This window comes from Cynocephalus volans, chromosome X (genome assembly GCF_027409185.1).
Source record: "Cynocephalus volans isolate mCynVol1 chromosome X, mCynVol1.pri, whole genome shotgun sequence".
NCBI lineage: Eukaryota > Metazoa > Chordata > Mammalia > Dermoptera > Cynocephalidae > Cynocephalus > Cynocephalus volans.
The window spans coordinates 118346324-118368506 of record NC_084478.1 but is presented as its reverse complement, the minus strand read 5'-3'; the positions used below and the strand labels follow the sequence as shown (position 1 = coordinate 118368506).

The window sequence follows — 22183 nt, the reverse complement described above, 5'->3', positions numbered from 1 at the left end:
CTTAAGAATCACCTTGCTAGACAGTTGTTACTGAGTAACTGGAGAAAAGCATGGTTGTATTCCCAAGGAGGACAGTTTCACATTAGTACCACTGCCAAGTCATGTAGTAGGTCAAAAGTAAGCCTCCATGGTATTGTTTCTCTGACTTTAGACAGTAAAACCAAACTAAAAAGTGGCAATACTCGAATACTGAACTTATGGCTCATGTAAGAATCAAGATACCAGGACAATATTTAGTCAAAATGAGTAGTGTGTTTAATTTTCTCCAACATCCAGCAGGGTGAAGAGGAGGAGGAAAAGGAATAGGAAGAGGAGGAAACACCTACCACCCCTCTTAGAAATAGCTCTGGGCTAAGAATCCCTAAATTTAGGATCTAGTCCCCACCCTGCCACTTAATTTGCTAAGTGACCTTAGAATACCTATTGTACTTCTCTGGGCCTCAGATTCTCCATCTATAAAATGAGCAGTGTGTTTTTCAAACAGCAGATCGTAATGCATCAATGGGTTATAAAATCTATACAGTGGGTTGCAATCAGCGTTTTTAAAAAATGAAATTGAATAAAACATAAAATATTAGAGTATATTGCATATAATAAAGGTAAGTATTGTTTCATAAAATTGGTCTGTGTGTATATAAACCAGGTTGCAATGTAAAATGTATTTCTCATTGTGTCATTGTGATGAAAAAAGCTAGAAAGCCATTGGTTTATACTGTTCAATACAGTAGGCACTAGCCACATGCAACTGCTTAAATTTAAATTAATAAAAAGTAGAGACAATTAAAATTTCATTTCCTCATTTGCACTAGCCACATTCCAAGCACTCAATAGCCATATGTGGTTAATGGCTACCATATTGGACAGCACAGACACAGAACAGTTCCATAATCTCAAAAAATTACACTGGACAGTTCTATTTTAAGGGCTTTTTAATGGTTCTGTAGGAGGTGGAGGTAAGGGTGGGTTGTTAGGAGGAGTACTCCAAGCCCTAGGAAGACAAGATGGGTTCACTTGTCTCTCTCTTAAGAGAGTCTGTATGTGACTTTCTAAATAAATGAATGATTATTTAAGTACTGACCTTGGTTCTGTGAGGAATACAGAGAAAACATCCTCATAAACATCCACTAAATGTTACGTGAATGAGCTAAGGCATCATAAAATCATAATCCAGCTAAAGATATGAACCTATATAAAAGAAAGAGCTAATAATAAAAGGCAATGAAAAAAATAATAATAATAATAAAAGGCAATGTACAGGCAAGTGATGGTAACAACTAAGTGCTGTCAAAATTCAGAAAAGGGGGAAATCAATGAGCATTAGAGTGATCAGAGAAGTTTTCAAGGAGGAAGTAGGATTTGAACCGGTCTTTAAATTATTGCTTGGAATTGGATGAGCAGAGATAAAAGGGGAGAATATTCCAGATGAGAGGAATACCATAAGTATGTGCATATTGGAAGGAGGGGTAGGTTCTGGGGAATATTGAGAAATGAGATTAGAAAGGTGTCATGGGACTGGTTTAAAGCCAGCCAGTAGAGTCCAAGTCCCAATAAAGCCATTGACAGTTTTCAGAGCACTCTCACATAATCCTGGAGATAGACCCTTGAAATAGAGAGGGCAGCGACCATTACTTCCATTTAGACTTGAGGGAACTGAGTCTCAGAGAGGTAATATGACTTGCCCAAGGTCATATAGCTAATACGCAGGGTAACCAAGATTCAAATCCAGTTAATCTTACTCTCCAACCAGTGTTCTGCCCACTATGTGTTGCTGTTATGATAAAGGCTGTATTCAAGGCACTGGTGACAAGGAGACCAATGAGAAGGTTGTTGCAATACTCCAGGCAGGAAGTATTGAAGGCCTGGCCTGAAGGGGCTAGAAATCAAATTCTCTGATTATATACAAACTGACAATAGAGTACCCACTGTTTAAAAGAGGAGAGTAAGAGTAGACAGTCTGAAGTCACAACATTATAGTTACGTTTAACTGGAAGTGATCTAAACTACCTCAAAGAAATAAATATTAACAATATAATTCATATAGTATGTCCGGATTTTTCCAGGCAGCTAAAGGCAATGTTTTGGACACGGTTCCTAAGCAAACAACACTTTATATGTCTATGCATTTTTATGAGGCATTACTATCTTGGTAGTGTTTCTTTCCCCTGTCAATTTCAATTTTCATTTCTAAGAACTAATTGGTCATATGATGTTAACTCATCTAGATTTCCAGTGAGAAGGGACTAGTGCAAAAAGGTCAAGGAGCTTTAAAGCCTTGGAGTTTTCCCAGGCTATTTAGTGAAACTATCAGCTTAGCAATTAATTAGTTAATAATGATTTACTAAGAAGATACTAAAATATGTCATTGCCAAACTAATTTTAAGGGATCTCCCTGCTGGTGTCACTAAACAGCTAAAAAAAAAAAAAAAAAAAAAAAAACTTCCACAGGCTTCAAAGACTGTTCCACCTGATAGGAATCAAATACAAACTCATCCCACCTCTGATAACCCAAGGTTTCTTCTCTCCTTCTGAAAGGGTAATGGTTACTCTGTTGATTTGCTGCCTAGATGATCTATCCAGTGCTGAGAGAGGTGTGTTCAGGTTCCCCACTATTATCGTAGAGGAGACACTTCTTCTATCACTCTGGAATGGGCTTTGTAGAGAGAGATATCCTCTTCTTTTCTTTGGTCTCTGCTGGTAACTCTCCTTGTGTCAATGCACATGAATGGCTGGCAGGCCATCTGTATGGTGGTTGTGGCATCTAGCCGCTTTTGCAGCAGCCGTGGCTATTGTAGTGGCTGTGGTGGGCCACTGACATGGAAGTGGTGTTTTGGGCATGCTCCTTGCCTGGATGTGGGAGGAGGCATCAATCCCCGGCTCCATCTGTTTTTACGTTCTAAGATATAGTTATGGAGCAGTTGGGTGGGAGGGGAGAGAGGGGAAGGGGGAGGGAAATAGGGTGAGAGAAGGAGGAAGTGGGGACGTGGTTGAGGCCCATGGCACCCCCCTCATTCCTGCAGGGGAGACCAGGGGGCTTCCAGTGGTGGCTTGGTCATTGCTGCACTGAATGCAGATGTCAGGAGGTGTGGCTGAAGCCCTCAACCTCCACCACCCTGGCTCAGGAGACAAGTGACCTTCCAGCAGTGGTTTGTTGGTTGTCACTGGGCTGGTTGCAGATGTCAGGGAGGGTGTGGCCAAAGCCCTTGGCACCCCACTGCCCCAGCTCAGGAGCCCAGGGTGTTTCCTGTGATGGCTCAGTAGTTGTTGCTGGCTGGTTGCAGGTGTCGGGGGCATGGCTGAAGCCCTGCAACCTCCCTCCTCCCCGGCTTGGGAACCCAGGGGGTTTCCAGTCCTTCTAGGTTTTATAGGTGTTCTTTGGTGAAGTGAGACCTTTTCTAGTTAATATCAAACTTTGTCTCTGGTCTGTGGATATTTTGTTTTTTCTTTCAGTTCTGTGTTGGATTATTCGCTGTTCCTACCACTTAAATTCTGCACAGGAATTAATTTGTTGTCCTTTGCTTACTTCTAAAATGGGGGAACTTCCTGTGCAGACCAGTACTCGAGCTCTGTGATTGAGCTAAATTTCTGCTTTGCAGCTGATTCCCTGTGGAAGGCTTTTCCTGCAGTTCAGGTTTTAATGGTTGACTTTGTAGGTTACTTCTGGGTCTTGTGAGTTTCAGTACACCTGGGTTGTGTGGAAACTCTGGTCTGGACCTCAGTCTTTTCAGCAAACTACTCCCCCTGCAGTACTATATTCCTGACAAGTCTACACAGAGTGAGCCTATGCTGATTGGAGGGCAGATCAGTTGTCTTTGCTGTGCCCAATGTTCCCCCATTGACCCATCTCCCCCACCACCCACACTCCAAACACTTTCCGTGGGACAGGCCATGTTCTGGTCCCTTGCAATGATTCACCAGCCTCTGAGTGGCTCCTTTTTTCAGTTGTTGTGGCTCCTCACATCTATGTGGGTCCACAGGAACCCTATTAGTAGTCTTGCTAGCCTGAGGGCCACCAAGGCCCTCCTCTCCCCTGCCACTGCCAAGCAACTTCATACGAAGGGCACAGCTTCAGCTTTTGCCAGCTCTTGCTCCATGTGCTCACCAGGGCCAGCCTTGAAGTGACCAGGATTCGAAATGGTAGGAACAGTCCCTTCTTTCTCTTACCATGGCTTCTCCTGCCTTCATGCACTCCGTAGGTCTCTCCTTCCTCTTCCCCTGAGCTTTAGTGCTCCCAGCTTGGCTTTTGCTGCGTTTTAATAGTTGTAAATTGGTTGATTTGTGGGAGAGAGTGATGCTGGGAACCATCTATTCTGCCATCTTGACCGGAAGCCCATAGTTCTTTATTTATATTTCCTCTATGGCACTAAGCACTTTCCACTTTACATTATTGTTATTTGTGGACATGTCATCTCTCTGCTATTAAAATGATCTCCTTAAAGTCTCAGTCCATGTAGTGTTCACATCTGTCTGCCCTACAGCTCTGGTCATAGTGCCTTGCAATGATTTCATCCCCTAAGGTCCATCAAATTTTTATTGAATGGATGGACACACTGAAAAAAGTCTAAAAATTAGTTTGTATATCCATCCAAATGTCAATTTAACAACCTTTCACTGAGTGCCTAAAATGTGACTAGTACTGTGCTAGGGCCTGGGGATAGCAATATATCTTAGCAATTTCAAGTCTAACGGGAGGAGAAAGAGAAGGAAAGAGTTCATTTTGATACAGTATGATGAGTGTCTGCACAGAGGGCTTAGGAGTCACAGAATAGGGTCATCTAAGCCATCTTGGGTACACAGGAAGCTTTCGGAAGAAAGGTGATGGCAGTGCTCAGCCTGAAGGATGAGAGACGGTTAAGCAAATTGAGCAGCGAAAGGATGTTCTAGGCAGAGAAAACTTATACCAAAACACCAAGAGCTCAGAGAGCATGGAATATTGATGCCATGTGGGGACTGTAAAGAGTTGAAGCTGGAAGGGCAGGCGGGGCCAGAATATGCCAGCATTGGCAGCCTTGGTAAGGATTCTGAACTTAACCCGAGCTTCATGGAGCCTCTGAAAGATTTCAAACACCCCCAGAACTAAGTCTAGGTATTCTGTGATTTGCAGAACAGTAGTCCGCCAAGTAATTACCTGTAATGCAAACCCTATTTTTTTTTTGACATTCATTATCAAATTAAATTCTGTTAAAACAAAACCAAAGACTAGAAGTGACTATTTTTGGTGTGGAAGGGGTTATAGTGGGTCTCTGTCTCATGGCATGCTAAGTATTACAACACCATGGGAGAAGTACAGAGTCCTTTCCAGGAACAGTACTCTTCATTTGGAACACTTTCCCAGTGTTCTCCTCAGTTTACAACCACCTCGCCCTCTTCCCAGACCACAGGAATTTTCCCCATACCCTTTCAACATCACACTCCATTAGTAAATGTCGCCCGGAGACATAAAATGTTTAAAAATTCTTTACCTTTGTAAAATTATACTCCCAGAGTTAAGTTTTTGGATTACACATGTACCTTCACTTTCAAAACAAAAGATGTATTCCAAGTTAATCCTAAGGCAAATTTCTGTTAAGTGAACTTGATTTTCCAATGTTATTTTATAATCATTTGAGCCACCTTGCCCAAGAAAAGACAATTTGACCCCACCCAAAAAAGATACAGCTTGCAATTAAACGGCTCCTCATCCCGGATGTGCACCCTATGTACCAGACAGCAGGAAAATAAATGTCTACCCACAAGCATGAAAGACCCAGCCCACTGACTGAAGCAAAAATACTCTCTAATATCTGATGGCAGGGAATCTTGACCTGCTAAACAAAACACAGACCCATTTTCAACTCCAACAGTGGCTCTTTATAGACTGGGCTTCCCCATAAGATGGTCAGCCATCAGTTCATTCATTAAAACTTTTCTAAGTTAAAAATGTTTTATTTATTACACCTACCCTACTGATTCCACTGTTAGATTTATATCCAAGAAAAATGAGTGCTTATGTATACCAAAATATATGATCAAAAATGTTTATAGCAGCTTTATTCATAAAATCCAGAGCCTAGAGACAACCCAAATGTCCATCAACAGAGCAATGCTACATAGCAATGAAAAAGAACTGAATCTCACACATTTTGTTAAACAAAAGTAGCCAGAAACAACAAAGGACATATGTATGATTCTATTCATATGAAGTTTGAAATCAGGTAAAACTAATCTATGATGATAGTTATCAGAACAGTTGTTACCCTTGGGAGGGGGTGTGGACTGGAAGGAGGCAAGAGAGAACTTTCTGATGGCCGGAAATGTCTTTTTCTTTATCTGGGTGGAGTTACACATGTATAAAATTTCATTGAACTGTACACTTAAGACTTGTGCACTTTACTGTCTGTAAGTTAATTAAAGAAAAAGAAAAAAGTAAGTCTTTTTACTAGATTTATTTCTAGTAAGGCTAGCAATATAGATCAAAATTACGCTAACAACAAAATGTTCTTTCATTATCAGGAGTAGAGATATAGTTCGAAATTTATCCCACCTCCCTGTACACACACACACATCAAATCTAAATACAAGCTGTTAGGGGCTTCAGATATAATCTATAATGCTAATTTATTAGATTTTTCAATTTATGGCTTTCCAAAATGCTATCAATATTTACAGACTCACTTTGACCACAAATTTATTAATTGTTCTTTCCTACTATAGTATTAGCTGTTCTTCAACACAGAAATATATTTAACTAGTTAAAAATAAATTGAGAGGCCATTGGGCCAAGATGGCTCCAATGCCTTTGGCTCCTGCTTAAGCAAACCAATACCCAATTCAGTATAAACAATAAAATGAATCTTAAGTTTAAACCCTCAGAAAATTCCAGCTAACCTCTAACTAGAGACTTTATCAATCAGAAACCACCAACTAACGTATAACTAGGGACTTTCAACTTTAAACAATCAAATATAGTTTTTGTCTTACTTCCTCAAGCACCTCATAAAAGTTTTTCCTTCACACTCCCTCTGTGGAGCCAAACCACTTGTGGTTTGGCACCGCTCAATTCACGAATCACTGTCCGCTCAAACTCTTTAAAATTTTAATGTACCTAAGTTTATCTTTTAACAAATTCGCTCCCTAAATCTTATTGAAAGAAAAGGCAGTAGACTGAATAGAACACTGGCTGGTGAATTAGGAGAGCTGGGTTCTACTTCTGCTCTGCCTTTTACTGCCAAATCACCTTGAGCCAGTCTTTTAAGCTCTCTAGGATTACCTTTCCTCATCCATAAAATGGAGATAATACCTCCCCCACAGGGCTGTAGTGAGGATCAAGTGAAAAAATAGATATGAAAGTGCTTTGTAAACTTAAAAGAAATGTTAATATGCTCAAAACTAAATTATTAATAAGAGCTTGTGCCTGGGTGTGTCAATAGAAGATGTACTTAATTTCAAAGCTTGTACTCCAGTTTCACATATCTTCCACTTCACCAGAGATTCAAGATCAGCAAGTATACTCAAATTCTAACATCTCTGAGAAGTTGAAGCAATTCCATTATTATAAGTACTAAAATAGATGTGTAAAGGATAGTACAATTCATAACTTCCTTCCTTGCTTTTCCCAATTATGACTTTTAGATGCATCTCTAGCCATGTAATATGCATTGCATTCAGGTCACACATCTAGAACATTGAACTGCTTCTGCAACATGAAGTATACATAGTACCATCATTCCCCAACCCCATTCTAAATTTCAAAATAACTGTCCCTGAAGGGTGCTCCCATTTCTACTCTCTGCCATCCATCATGACTCCTACAGCAAAATTTAAAAATACTCCTTACTCTGAACTCCATGGCAATGCACTAAATACTTCTTGCCAGAGCCCCAAATGCAAGGTGCCTTTACTTGTGTCACTTTCTGAACTTTGTTTCTCTAATAAGATGAAATGACATAGGCTAAAGTTGCCTCAAAATGCTTCCTGTCACCTACTATTCTTTCCAGCAGCCCCAGCAAGAAACCCCCAATTAGAAAGCCCTGAAGCGTGAGAGGAGCTTGAAAGAATGAAAAATTAGGGTGATCTGGTTTCAAGGGCCCCAGTGGATCCTGTTCCTGGAGATTTAATTCTTAGTCCCACAACTAAGCTCTCCAAACTAGAGCAAGCCTGCAGATAAACAAAACAGATTAAAGAAGGTAAACCTTGAACCTCTCAGGGTCCTTGAGAAGCATTTCCTTCAAGCATCAAGTCCGATCAAGAAGCCTTTGTTGAGCCTACTGAGCTGGGGAGTGGGGGGTCAGTTTCACAAAACTAGTTTGACAGCAGCAACAAGAGCCAAATGCCAAGGAAAGAAACAGAAAATCATAAAAACCTAATATGTATTCTCTCTCTCTCTCTCTCTCTCACACACACACACACACACACACACACACACACACACACACACACACACACACACACACACACTAAATGTTCTGGGACAATTTAGTACAGGGCAAACATTAAAAAATATTTCAGGAGGCCTTAGAATATCACTGTATTATAGGATAATACAACAACTCATAGTCATAATAATGATCCTTACTCAAAAAAGATTAAGTCATATTCCACATATTCTGTTTAAGAAGTCAAGGGAGTAGATTGTTTTTTGGAGAACTCTATTCAGGATGGTTAAAATGTTAAAAAGCTCATTGTGCTTAAATTGGGCAAATAATGAGCCATTTAGAAAAACTGGTTATTAAAAATGCCTTTTTTCCAGAAAGAGTCAGGTAACTGAGGTCCTACTTGAGTTGGTAAGACAAGATGACTGTTGGGTTCTACAATAAAGACAAGTATTGTTAAGAGGCCAGAAATAAGAGATGAACATGGGTAAGCAGAGTCAGAGAAGGCTTTATGGAAGAAGTAGGGCTCAGGGTTGGATTTAGTTAGAGTCTCTCCATCCAAAGCCTGCTGCTGCCTTTCTTGATTGTCACCCTTAGGCAGTTCTGCCAAGGTCCCAGGTTAGAGTCATAAAAGACTACTCCTCAGGGAAATTTCATGATAGTAAATAAAAAGAAAGATGCAGACCCTCATCCCACTCTACTGTAATATAAAGGAGCCAGCTAAGGCTTCAGTGTCTGAATAAACAGAGCCTCTGGCATGGGCAACAATTTTGCCAAGCAGTAAAGAATATGTGGGACCAAAAAGAGGTACCCCATCTGATGGAGTTTGGATGCGCTGTCCCCTCCAAAACTCATTTGGAAATTTGATCCCCAATGTAGGAGTGTTGGGAACTGACTGAGTCATGGGGGTGGATCCCTCATGAATGGATTAATGCTCTCCCTGAGGGAGTGGGAATTAATGAGTGAGTCCTCACTCTATTAGTTCCCATGAGAGTTGTTGTTTAAAAGACCCTGACACCTCCTCTCTCTCTCTTGCTTCCTCTTGCCATGTGATCTGCTTGTACCCGCCGTCTGCCTGCCCTGCTTTACCCCATGAGTAGAAGCTGCCTGAGGCCCATGCCAGATGCAGCTCTCCCAGAAGCATAAGCCAAATAAACCTCTGTTCTTTATAAATTCCCAGTCTCAGGTTTTCTGTTATAGCAGCACAAAATGTACTAATTCACCATCCATAGTTCTATAACCTGATATCACTGGAAAATCAAGGTTTAGCAAACAATTTTTACTTGGTATTCAACTTTTATTTAGTATATAGAAATATACTAATGGGAAACTACAAAACATTGCTGGAAGAAATTAAAGAAAAAAATAAATGGAAATATATCCCATGCTCATGGATTGGAAGACTTAAATATTGCTAAGATATCCATACTACCCATAGCAATATATAGACTCAATGCAATTCCTATCAAAATCCAAATGGCATTTTTTTGCAGAAATAGAAAAAAATCACCCTAAAATTCATATGGAACGTCAAGGGAACTTGAATAGCCAAAACAATTTTGAAAAAGAACAAAGTTGGAGGAATCAAACAGCCTGATTTCAAAACATACTACAAAGCTACAGTAATCAAAACAGTGTGTTACTGGCATAAAGGCAGACAAGTAGACCAATGGTATAGAATAGAAAGCCAAGATATAAACCTAAGCGTGTATGGTCAAATGATCTTTGACAAGGCTGCCAAGACCACTTAATGAGGAAAGAATAGTCTCCTCAACAAATGGTGTTGGAGACAATGGATATCCTCATGCAAAAGGGTGAAGATGGACCCTTTTCATACACCATATACAAAAATTAATTCAAAATGGGTTAAAGACCTAAAATAGGACCTAAAATTATAAAATGGCTAGAAGAAAACATACAGGAAAAGCCTCATGATATTGCACTTGACAAAGATTTCTTGTATATGACATCAAAAGCACAGGCAACAAGAGCAAAAATAGACATATAGGACTACATCAAACTTAAACTTTCATCAAACTTTGCATCAAAAGATACAACAAACAGAGTAAAAAGGCAACCCACAGAATGGTAGAAAATATTTGCAAACCATATTTCTGATAAGGGGTTAATATCTAGAATATAGAAAGAAATCCCACAACTCAATAACAAAAAATCAAATAACCTGATTAAAAAATGGTCAAAGAATTGAATAGACATATGTCCAAAGATGATATACAAATGGCTCACAAGTATATGAAAACCTGCCCAACATCACTAATCTTCATAGAAATGAAAATCAAAACCACAATCAGATATCACCTCACACCCATTAGGATGGCTATAGAAAATAGTAAGAGTTGGCAAGAATGTGGAGAAATTGGAACCCTTGTACGCTGTTAGTGGGATTGTAAAGTTGTGCAAATGCTATGGAAAACAGTATGGAGGTTCCTCAAAAAACTAAAAATGGAATTGCCATATGATCCAGCAATCCCACTTCTGGGTATGTGTCCAAAAGTACTGCCAACAGGGTTTCAGAGATGGATAGATACCTCAGTCACAAAAAAGACAAAACTGTATGAGTCCACATATATTAGGTATCTAAAGTAGTCAAATTAATAGTAACAGAAAATAGAATGGTGATTACCAGGGAATAGAGGAAGGAAAAAAAGGGGAAGTTGTAGTTTAATGGGATAAGAGTTTCAGGTTTGCAAGATGAAAAAGTTCTGAAGATCTGTTTCACAACAGTGTGAATATACTTAACACTATTGAACTGTACATTTCAAAATGGTTAAGAAGAAACTTTATGCTTTGTGCTTTTCCAACCACAATAAAAATAATAGCTAAAAATAAAAAAGTATAGCAATGGGAGGTGGAGGTCGGGGTGATTTTACCCATTCTTAACTAGATTTTTACTAGGAGAAAGGCTACAACTAACACAACATCCATGTTTTCTTTAAGCAACCACATGTACATTCTAGTTCCAAGAAAAGATAAAGTACATGCACTTATTCCCTATTCCTCCTACTAAGTACAGCTAAAATACTGGGCACTAAATATATGAGGGGTCTCTGAAAAGTTCATGGAAGGATTTGTATTATCTTTTAATTTAATTTTTCCACTAACTTTTTGAAATATATATCCATATATAATAAGACTCTGGCAGGTAAAGAGAAGAAGGCAGTCTGGTAGTGAGGGACCTCAAGACCCAAGTAACAATATGGCAGTGAGTTCCCTGGGTTTTATTTTTGAGTAATATAACCTGAACCTGCTCATGGAGAAGCCAGCAATCCAGCAATGCCAATGGGTGGACACAAAAAAAGTCCCTCAAAAAGCTGGCTATCTCTAGTCAAAGGAATGGGAAAGGGGCAGCCTAGAAAGACCGACAACTTGTAGGTAATAACTGCCCTACTTCAGCCAAACACCACAGAAAAAATTGCAGTCCCACCCTCACCCCCATCAGCAAAGACCAAGTGGGGAATCTTGACTTCTATTTTCATCTGGCTTTAAAGAGTCACATATCCCCTTCCCCCACTCCGTACTGAGGTGGTTTCAGGAAAGGCTAAATGGAAACTAGGGACTTTCATCCCTGCCAGGCAGTAATAAGTCCCCCAATGCATGATGATAGTGGAAATCTCTCTCTCCAAGCTAGAGTGATGTCAGTGGAGGTCTAGTGATGATCCTGAAATTCTTCCCTTGCCTGCTAATAATGGCATCCCTACCCCTACCTCAGGTATCAATGGATGGTGAGTAGGAAATCTTGACTCCCACTGCCACCTAGCAGTAATGAAGCCATGCCTCCATTTCTCCACCAGAGTTGTGTTAAAGTAGGCCTGCTAAGACAGAAGATTGAAATAAGATCCAGTTCTCATAACATAAATGTCTAGGATACAGTAGAAAATCACTCATGATACAAAGAACCAAGAACATCTCAACTTGAATAAGAAAAGACATTCAACAGACACCAACACTGAAATAACACAGATATTGAAATTATCCAACATGGATTTTAAAGCAGCCATCTTAAAAGTGCTTCAAAAACAATTACAAACATGCTGGAAACAAATTTAAAAAATAGAAAGTCTCAGCAAAGTAATAAAATATGTAATAGGGAAGTAAATAGAAGCTTAAGAACTGAAAAATACAATAAGCAAAATGAAAAACTCACTGGATGAGCTCTGACACAACTCTGGTGGGTAAATGGGGGCATGCCTCATTACTTCCAGGTGGAAGTGAGAATTCCACTTACCATCCATTGATACCTGGGGTAGGGGTAGGGATGCCATTATTACCAGGCAGCAGTGGATGAACTCAATAGCAGAAAGATGATAGAAGAAAGAATCGGTAAAATTGATGACAAAACAATAGAAATTACCCAATCTGAACAACAGAGAGAAAATAAACTTGAAAAAAGGGGAATAGAGTTTCATGGACATATGGGACTATAACAACACATTAAACATCAATGTCATAAGATTCCAAGAAGGAGAAGAGAAACAGGGTGGTGCTAAAGAAGTATTCAAAAAACAATGGGTGAAAATATCCCCTATTTTAAACTATTTATTTACAAATAGAAACTTATTTATTTATTACATAAAAATAATGATATAAGCGCACATTGTGGATGGCTAAATAAAGCTAATTAACATGAAAATCTCCTAAATTTAACAAAAGACATAAACCTACAGATTCAAGAAACTGAGAAAAAAGACCTGTCAACCCAGAATTCTATATCCGGCAAAAATATCTTTTAGGGGGAAATTAAGACATTTGCAGATAAAGAAAAACTAAGAATTTGTTGCCAGCAGACATATCTAAAGGAATGGGTGGCTAAAGAAAGTCTGTGAAATGGAAAGGAAAGATAAAATAAGGAAACTTTGAATAATAGAAGGGAGGAAAGAACAATATAAAAGGAAAAAATATTGGTAAATAAAATAGACTTTATTTTTCATAGTGTTCTAAATTATGTTTGACAGATGAAGCCAAAATCATAACACTATCTGATTTGATTCTAAAATAATGCAGGAGAAATATTTAAGAAAATCATGTTATAAATGGGGAGGGTAAAGAAACTTAAAGGGAATTAAAGTTTCTATGCATCACTCAAACTGGTAAAATGTCAACACAGGAAGCTGTGATAAGTTACATACGTATAATGTAATGCCTAGAGCAACCACTGAAATATATATTTAAAAGATGCACTCAAAAACACTATAGATAGGATCCAATCAAGATGGAGGAATAGACGGACTGCAGCGTCACTCTCTCCCACAAATCAACCAAATTTACAACTTTAAAAATGTAACATCAGCCAAGCCCGGGCCGCTGGAGCTCAGGGGAAGAGGAGGAGAGACCTACGGAGTTCATGAAGGCGAGAGAAACTACGATGAGAGAAAGAAAAAGCTGCTCTGAGCATTTCGGGCCGCAGCTGCTTTAAGGCTCGAGCTGATGAGCGCATGGAGCAGGAGCCGGCAGAAGCCGCAGCTGTGCCCTTCAGATGGAGTTACTTGGAGGCAGCAAGAGAGAAGAGGGCCTCTGCGGCCCCCAGGACAGCAAGACCACTAATAGGGTTCCCATGGACCCATGCAGGAGCCAGGAGCCAGAACAGCTGAAAAAGGGAGCCATTCAGAGGCCGGTGAGTCATCGTAAGGGACCGGTGCAGGGCCCATCCCATGTGAAGTGTTTGCAGCACAGGCGGTGGGGGAGACAGGCCCACCAGGGGAACACTGAGACACAGCAAGGACAGCTGGTCTGCCCCCCAATCAGCACAGAACCACTCAGAGGAGACTGGTCAGGAATGCAGAATTGCATGGGGTGCAATTTGATGAAAAAACTCAGGCCCAGATCAGAGTTTCTAAGCACCCCAGGTGCACCAGGTCTCTGGAGAGCCGGAAGTACCTATAAGATCAACTATTAAAACCCGAGCTGCACAAAAAGCCTTCCCTAGGGAAACAGCAGCAAAGTAGCTATTTAAACAACTACACAGCTCAAGTACTGGTTCCCACAGGAAGTTCCCCTGTGTTAGAAGCAAAGGACAAAAAACTAGTTCCGACCCACCTGAGGCACACCACCAGCACCTTGGGGCATGCCTGGGAACTGGAGGCTTGGATCTGGGGACTGGACCCCACTCCCACTTCCAGGCAAATTGCACCAGTGCCTCAGGACCAGCCTAGGGACCTGAAGCATGGAGAAGGGGACTGGACCCCCCTCCCACAACCAGGCACACCACGCCAGCACCTTGGTGCCTGCCCAGGGACGCAAGGCAAGTAGAAGGGGACCGGACCTCTCTCCCACAACCAGGCACACTGAGCCAGTGCCTTGGAGCTCACCCAGGGACCCAGGGTATGGAGTTGGGGACCAGACCACCCTCCCAGGTACAACATGCCAGCACCTCGGAGGCCACCCAGAGACCTGGGTCAAGGAGAAGGGGAATGAATGGTCCTCTCTCCCACAACCAGGCAAACCACCAGTGCCAAGGAGCATGCCAAAAACAGCACCTCCATGAGGGTGGCCCACCACAGCCACCACAATAACCATGGCTGCTGCAAAAGTGGGTAGACGCCACAGCCACCACACAGGTGGTCCGCCAACCACTGGAGTGCATTCACACAAGAAGGGTCACCAGTAGAGACAAAGATGTCTCTCTCCACAAAACCCATTTCAGAGTGACAGAAGAAGCATCTGCTCTATGATAATATTGGGGGAACTGATCACATCTCTCAGCATTGGACAGATCATCTAAGCAACAAGTTAACAGAGTAATCATTATTCTTTCAGAAGGAGAGAAGAAATCTAGGGTAACTAGAGGGGGGAGGGGGAGGGAATGAGGGAAAGAAAGAGGTTGGACAAGGGGCATAAAGAATAATTATGATTTGTAACAATATATATGCTAGTAATATTGATTTAATCAACATATCTCCATGTTCAACCCCAAAAATATGTATAATCGATTTTGATTCAATAAATAAAAAAAATAAAAATAAAAAATTTAAAAAATAAAAATAAATTTAAAAAACACTACAGATAAATGAAAATGGAATTCTAAAAAAGGTACAAGGAACCCACAAGAAGCAAGGCAAAAGAAAACTGAGAAATGAAGAACAGAGGAAATAAACCTAAAACAAACAAAATAATAATAAAATAAAATGGAACAAAACAAAATGGCAGACTTAAGTCCTAACATATCAATTATTATATTAAATGTACGTGGTCTAAATGTATCAGATAAAAGACAGACATTGGCAGAGTAGATAAAAACATGACCCAACTACATGCTGTCTACAAAAAACTCCCTTCAAATATAACAATATAAGGAGAATGAAAATATAAGGATGAAAAGAGTGAAAACATGCAAACATTAATTTTTTTAAAAAGTAGACTTAAGAGCAAATAAAATTTCCAGGGACAGAGGGAAATTGTATGATTAAAGGGTCAATTCATCAAGAAGACATATCAATCCTAAATGTGTATGCACCAAACAAGAGAGTCTTAAAAAAACATGAAGCAAAAACTGACAGAACTTGAAAGAGAAATGGATAAATCAACAATTATCGTTGAGGACCTCAACATCCCCCTCTCAGAAACTGATAAATCTACCAGACAGGAAATAAATAAGGATACAGAGGATGTGAACAACATAATCAATCAATTGGATCCAACTGACATATACATGAGGGGTTTTCAAAAAGTTTATTGAAAGATTTGTATTATCTTTTAATTCCATTTTTCCACGAATTTTTTGAAGTATTCTCATAGAATACTTTGTCCAATAGTAGAATATACATTTCTGAGTCATAAAACATGAGAACATTTAAAATAACTGATATTATGCAGATATTTTTTTCTATAATGGAATCAAACTAGAAATCAATAATTAAAAAGAAAACAAAAAAGTTCCCACAATTGGAAATTAAACAACATACCTCTAAATAATCCATTTGTCAAGAGGAAGTCTCAAGAGAAGTGAAAAAATACATTGAACTGATTGAAAATGATCATATAACATATTGAAATATGTGACATATGCATGATGGCAGAATAGAAAGTCCTAGCCCTTGTTCCCTCATTGAACCATCAATATAGCAATGATATATAAACCCAAATACCTTTATGAGAATTCTAGAATTCAGTTAAGAAGTTGCAGTACCCCAGGCAAGCATAAAGCTGAGAACAGCCACATTGAAATAAGAAGAGCAATTTCACTTTACCTGCAACAGCTTCTCCCTCAAGCTGGCAAGCTCAGCACCAGAAGATAACACCCCAGCCTTAAGCTTCAGGGAGAAAACATAGAATAAAAAATATCCTCAATGTTCTGGCTGTTTGGAGGGCTGCCTGAGGAACTGGTTTCTGTCTCACCTCACTTAGAGCACCAATAGACCAGCATAGTTTGAGTGCTTGAGGGCTGCTGAGAACAAAGGAAAGCGGTAGGTGGCTTGCTACAGGCAGCACAGCTTAGCACAACTGGGAAAATGTGCACAACTTGAGGCTTCTCCCTCTTGAGGGAGGGAGACAGTGGAGCATAAATCAGTATTCTGGCTTTTTGCAGGGCAGTCCAAGGTACTGGTATGTCTCAACTGACTCAGGGAGTTGACAGAAAGTGATCATACATTAGATGCCTGGTGGCCACTGAGAATAAGGGAGAGAGTGGGGCAGCTCGCTTCTATAGAACCAGAGAACTTGCAGTGTTGAAGAAACCAGAGGGAACAAGCGATTATAAATTCCTGAAAAAGAAACTGGTAATCTTCCCTACTTGAGAAACTACTTGCACAGACCCGGAGAAGTCACATCTCCCCAAAATAGGTTCTAGAAGCCTCCAGAAACTCTAGCCAAGCTAACTGGTGAGGGTCTTCCCCTGTACAAAGCCAGTCCATAATATCTGAAGAGGTTGCTGTTGTTTCATATGTGCAGTTCCCAATATAAACTTAAGAGACACATGAAGAAACATGAAAACATGGCCCAAAACAAAGGAACAAAATAAATCTCCAGAAACCAATCCTAAAAAACCAAAGGTATATGAATTACCTGACAAAGAATTCAAAATAACTGTCATAAAGATGCTCTATGAGCTCAAAAAATGATGAATAAACAAAATAAATATCTCAATAAAGAGTTACAAAATATTTAAAAAGAACCAAACAAAAAATTTAGAACTGAAGAATACAAGAGCTGAACTGAAAAATTCACAAGAGGTACTCAACAGCAGACTTGATTGAGTAGAATAAAGAAGTGCTGAACCTGAAGACAGGTCATTTGAAATTATCCAGTCAGAGGAACATAAAGAATGAGAATGAAAACAAGGAGGTGAAAAACTTGTACCCAATTTAAAAAATGGGCAAAGGGAGTGTGCTCACTTTCCTTGCCATGCGATACCCTGCATCACCTCAGGATTCTGCTGAAAGTCCCCACCAACAAGAAGGCTCTCTTCAGATGTGCCCCCTGGACCTTGGACTTCCCAGCCTCCAAAACTTTTCTGTTACTTGACAATGATAGCAGGGACTATGACAACATTTCCTATGAGCAACCATACCTTGAAAGAGTGACTGTAGCCAAGCTCACATTGGAGAACTGTTACAGCACCTAATTTTACAGCATGAAGAGAGAGAAACCAGGCAGAAGAAATTAGAAGTAGCCATGGAAGAAGATAGCAGATGAAGAGAAGAAGTTATACCAATCACAATATGCCCGCAAAGAAATGGAGTTCTTATGGGTTGGATGACTTTTAGTCTCTGAAAGTTATAAGAAGAGGAGCTTTTGGAGAGATTCAGCTGGTCCAGAAGAAAGATACAGGCCATACCCATACAATGAAGACATTAAGAAAGGCTGATATGCTTGAAAAAGAGCAGGTGGCCCATATCCAAACAGAAAGAGATATTCTGGTAGGAGCAGATGGTGCCCATGTGGTAAAGACGTTTTACAGTTTTCAGGATAGAGGAAACCTTTATTTAATCATGGAATTCCTCCCTGGAGGTGACATGATGACATTGCTAATGAAAAAAAGATATCTTGGCAGAAAAAGAAACACAGTTCTACATTTCAGACACTTTTCCGGCAATAGATGCAATCTACCAATTGAGTTTCATTCATCGAAATATTAAGCCAGACAACCTTTTATTGGATGCCATGGGTTATGTAAAATTATCTGATTCTGGTTTATGCATGAGATCAAAGAAAGCTCACAGGACTGAATTCTACAGAAATCTCACACACAACCCACCAAGTGAGTTCTCATTTCAGAACATGAAGTCAAAGAGGAGAGCAGAAACATGAAAGAACAGGAGACAACTGGCATGTTCCACAGTTGGGATGCCAGTTTACATTGCTCCAGAAGTATTCATGCAGACTAGTTACAACATATTGTGTGAATGGTGGTCTTCGGGAGTGATTAGGTATAAAATGCTAATAGGATATCCACCATTCTGCTCTGAAACACCTCCAGAAACATACCAAAAAGTAATGAACTAGAAAGAAACTCTGGGATTTCCTCTAAAGGTACCTATATCTGAGAAAGTCAAGGACTTAATTCTCAGACTTTGTATTGATTCTGAAAATAGAATTGGAAATAGCAGAGTAGAAAAAAAAAAAGATCATCCCTTTTCTGAAGCGGTAGACTGAGGGCACATCAGGGAAAGGCCAGTGACAATCCTTACAGAAATCAAAAGCATTGAAGATACTTCAAATTTTTATGACTTCCCTGATTCTGATATTTTACAACCAAGTGCCAAATACTACAGAACCAGACTACAAATCCAAAGACCAGGTTTTCTTAATTATACCTATAAAAGGTTTGAAGGGTTGACTCAACCTGTCTCTATCTCTGCCTACACAAAAGCTGTGAAATTAGGAATGAAGATAACATTCGCTCACAGCCAAGAGAACTCAGGTAGCTGCATCACCAGGCTTGCTTGGCATAGATAACAATACACCGAAATATTCCTGAAGATGGTGGTGCTTATCGACTACAAGAGTAAATTCTACAGGATTAGGATTTCTAAGACTACCACAGGAATTGGTTAGCAGTGCCAGCTGGCTTTTTTTAAAAAATATTTTATTATTTCTGTTAACTTTATTATAGGAAAGTACTGTAATACAAGGAACGTACATCCCTTTCTAAGCGCACTGCCTATGTGCGTGTTATGGTCCATTCTGCCAATGTGTGCTGTAGCTTTGAACTGTAACACCTCTAATCGATTCAGGAGAAACACATATCATTTAAAGCAACACAGGCTAACCTGTAAGTAACGCTGTAGTATTGGGGTTTTACTGCAAATCTTACGGGTCCAGAAAATCAGTAAAAGCCATCTTCCATAGTTGATGTTAGAACATTTGCCCTATTGGTTTGGACATCAGTAGAATAAATATGAACACAGTTTCTGTAACTGTTTTCAGAAATTTAAAAATAAATACACTGGTTCTTTAAAAAATAGAATTCATCATCAAGTGGTTACGCCAACTCCACAGCAGAGAGTAACAAGTTTATAATAAGGAAGAGGAAGTTTAACACCTTCACTCAAGCACTCCACTAATGTATTTACTTTGCATTCAAAAATACTGATCACCTTTATATATGTAGTCTGTATACTCATAGGGATATGGACCATATCATAGAAAATGTAAGGTTGCTTTTCTTGTGACAAGAGGACTTCTTTATTAACAAGAGGACATGGAATTATTTTAATTTGATTATGGTGAGTTGAATTTAAGAAATGGCCATGAAGACTTCTTGTAGAACTAGTGGTCTTTCTATTAAACTATTTTTTTAAATGTCCAAAAAAATGGGCAAAAGAAATGAATAAAAATTTCTCCAAAAAAGACATACAAATGGCAAACAGGTATATGAAAAGATGCTCAACATCACTAATTGTCAGGGAAATGCAAATTAAAACCACAATGAGGTATCAATAATTCACACCTGCTTGGATAGCCATTATAAAAAAAATAACAGAAAATAATAAGTATTGGAGAGGATGCAGAGAAATTGAAACCCTTGTGCACTGTTGGTGGGAATGAAAAATGGAGCAGTTGTTATGGAAAACAGTATGGAGGTGCCTCAAAAATTTAAAAATAGAACTACCATATGATCCAACAGTCCCAATCCCACTTCTGGGTATGTATCCGAAAGAGCTGAAATCAGGATCTTGAAGAGATATTTGCACTCCTATGTTCACTGCAGCATTACTCACAGTAGCCAAGAGGTGGAAAGAACCTATATGTTCACTGACAGATGAATGAATAAAGAAAATGTGTTATATACATATAATGGAATATTATTCGGTCATAACAAGAAGGAAATCCTGTCATATGCTACAACATGGGTAAATCTTGAGGACATTATGTTACATGAAATAAGCCAGACACAGAAGGGCAAATATTTCACGATTCCACTTATATGAGTTATCTAAAGTAGTCTTGCTCATAGAAACAGAAAGGGAAACAGTTGTTGCCGGGGGCTTAGGAAGGGGGAAATGGAGAGTTGCTGCTCAATGAGTATAGAGCTTCAGTCATGCAAGATGAAAAAGTTCTAGAGATCTGCTGTACAACATTGTGCTTATAGTTAACAATATTGTACTGTACACTTAAAAATTTAAGAGCCAGATCTCATGCTATCTTTTTTTTAACCACAATAAAAATATATATTTATATGTGACATGCAGCTAAAGCAGTGCTGAGAGGGAAATTTACAGCATTAAATGTTTGCCTTAGAAAAGAGGAAAAGTCTCAAATTAATAATCCAATTTTCTACCTCAAGAAACTAGAAAAATAAGAGCAAAATAAACTGAAAGCAAGCAAAAGTAATAATAAAGATAAGAGTAGAAATCAAAGAAATGGAAAACTGAAAAGAACAGACAACATTAATGACACAAAGATCTGGTTCTTTGAAAAGATCCTTATAATTAACAAACCTCTAGCAAGACTGACAAAGAAAAAAAGAGAAGACACGAATTATTAACATGAAGAATGAAACAAGGGATATCACTATAGATCTTGCACACACCAAAAGGGATTATTACAAACAAATATACACATATAAATTTGACAATTTACATAAGTTGAATCAACTCCCTAAAAAGCAGAAATTACCACAACTTGCCCAATATGAAATATGAAATAGATAATTTGAATAGCCTTATAACTATTAAGGAAATTGAATTTGTAATTTTAAAACTCACAAGAAGGAATTCTCCAGTGAAATCATCTGGGCCTGGATGGTTTCACTGGTGCATTCTACCAAACATTTAAAGGAGATTAACATCCATATTACACAATCTCTTCTAGAAAATAGAAGAGGAAGGAATACTTCCCAAGCCATATAAGGCCAATATTGCATTGATACCAATATCAAACAAAGACAATACAAAAAAATTAAATTAAAAACCAATATCATTCACAAACAGAGACACAAAAATCATTAACAAATATTAGCAAATAAAATTCAGCAATACATAAAAAAAATTATATACTACATCCAAATGGGGTTTATCCAGGAATGCAAGGGTGGTTCAATATTTAAAAACCAATCAGTGAATCCACCATATTAACAGACTAATGAGGGAAACTCACATGATCATATCAATTGATGCAGAAAAAGATATTTGACAAAATTCAAAAACTTTTCATAATAAAAACTTTCTGAAAACTAGGAATTGAGGGGGAAACCACCTCAACTAGAAAAAGAATATCTACCAAAACAAACAAACAAACACAAAAATATATACTTAATGCTGAAAAACTGACTACTTACTCTCTAAGATTGGGAACAAGGCAAATATTCAGCTCTCATCACTGCTATTCAACATAATACTGGAAGTCCTAGCCAGCATAATAAGAGAAGAAAAATAAAT

General features: G+C 39.0%; 1 protein-coding gene and 1 pseudogene across 2 annotated transcripts in view; one reads left to right on the top strand and one right to left on the bottom strand.

The window, feature by feature from the left end:
• Positions 1–19259, top strand: part of LOC134367073 (serine/threonine-protein kinase 38-like) — a 31967-nt pseudogene extending 12708 nt beyond the window's left edge.
• Positions 1–22183, bottom strand: part of ATG4A (autophagy related 4A cysteine peptidase) — a 67608-nt gene that overhangs the window by 35314 nt on the left and 10111 nt on the right. The gene's annotated exons all lie outside the window — the stretch shown is intronic.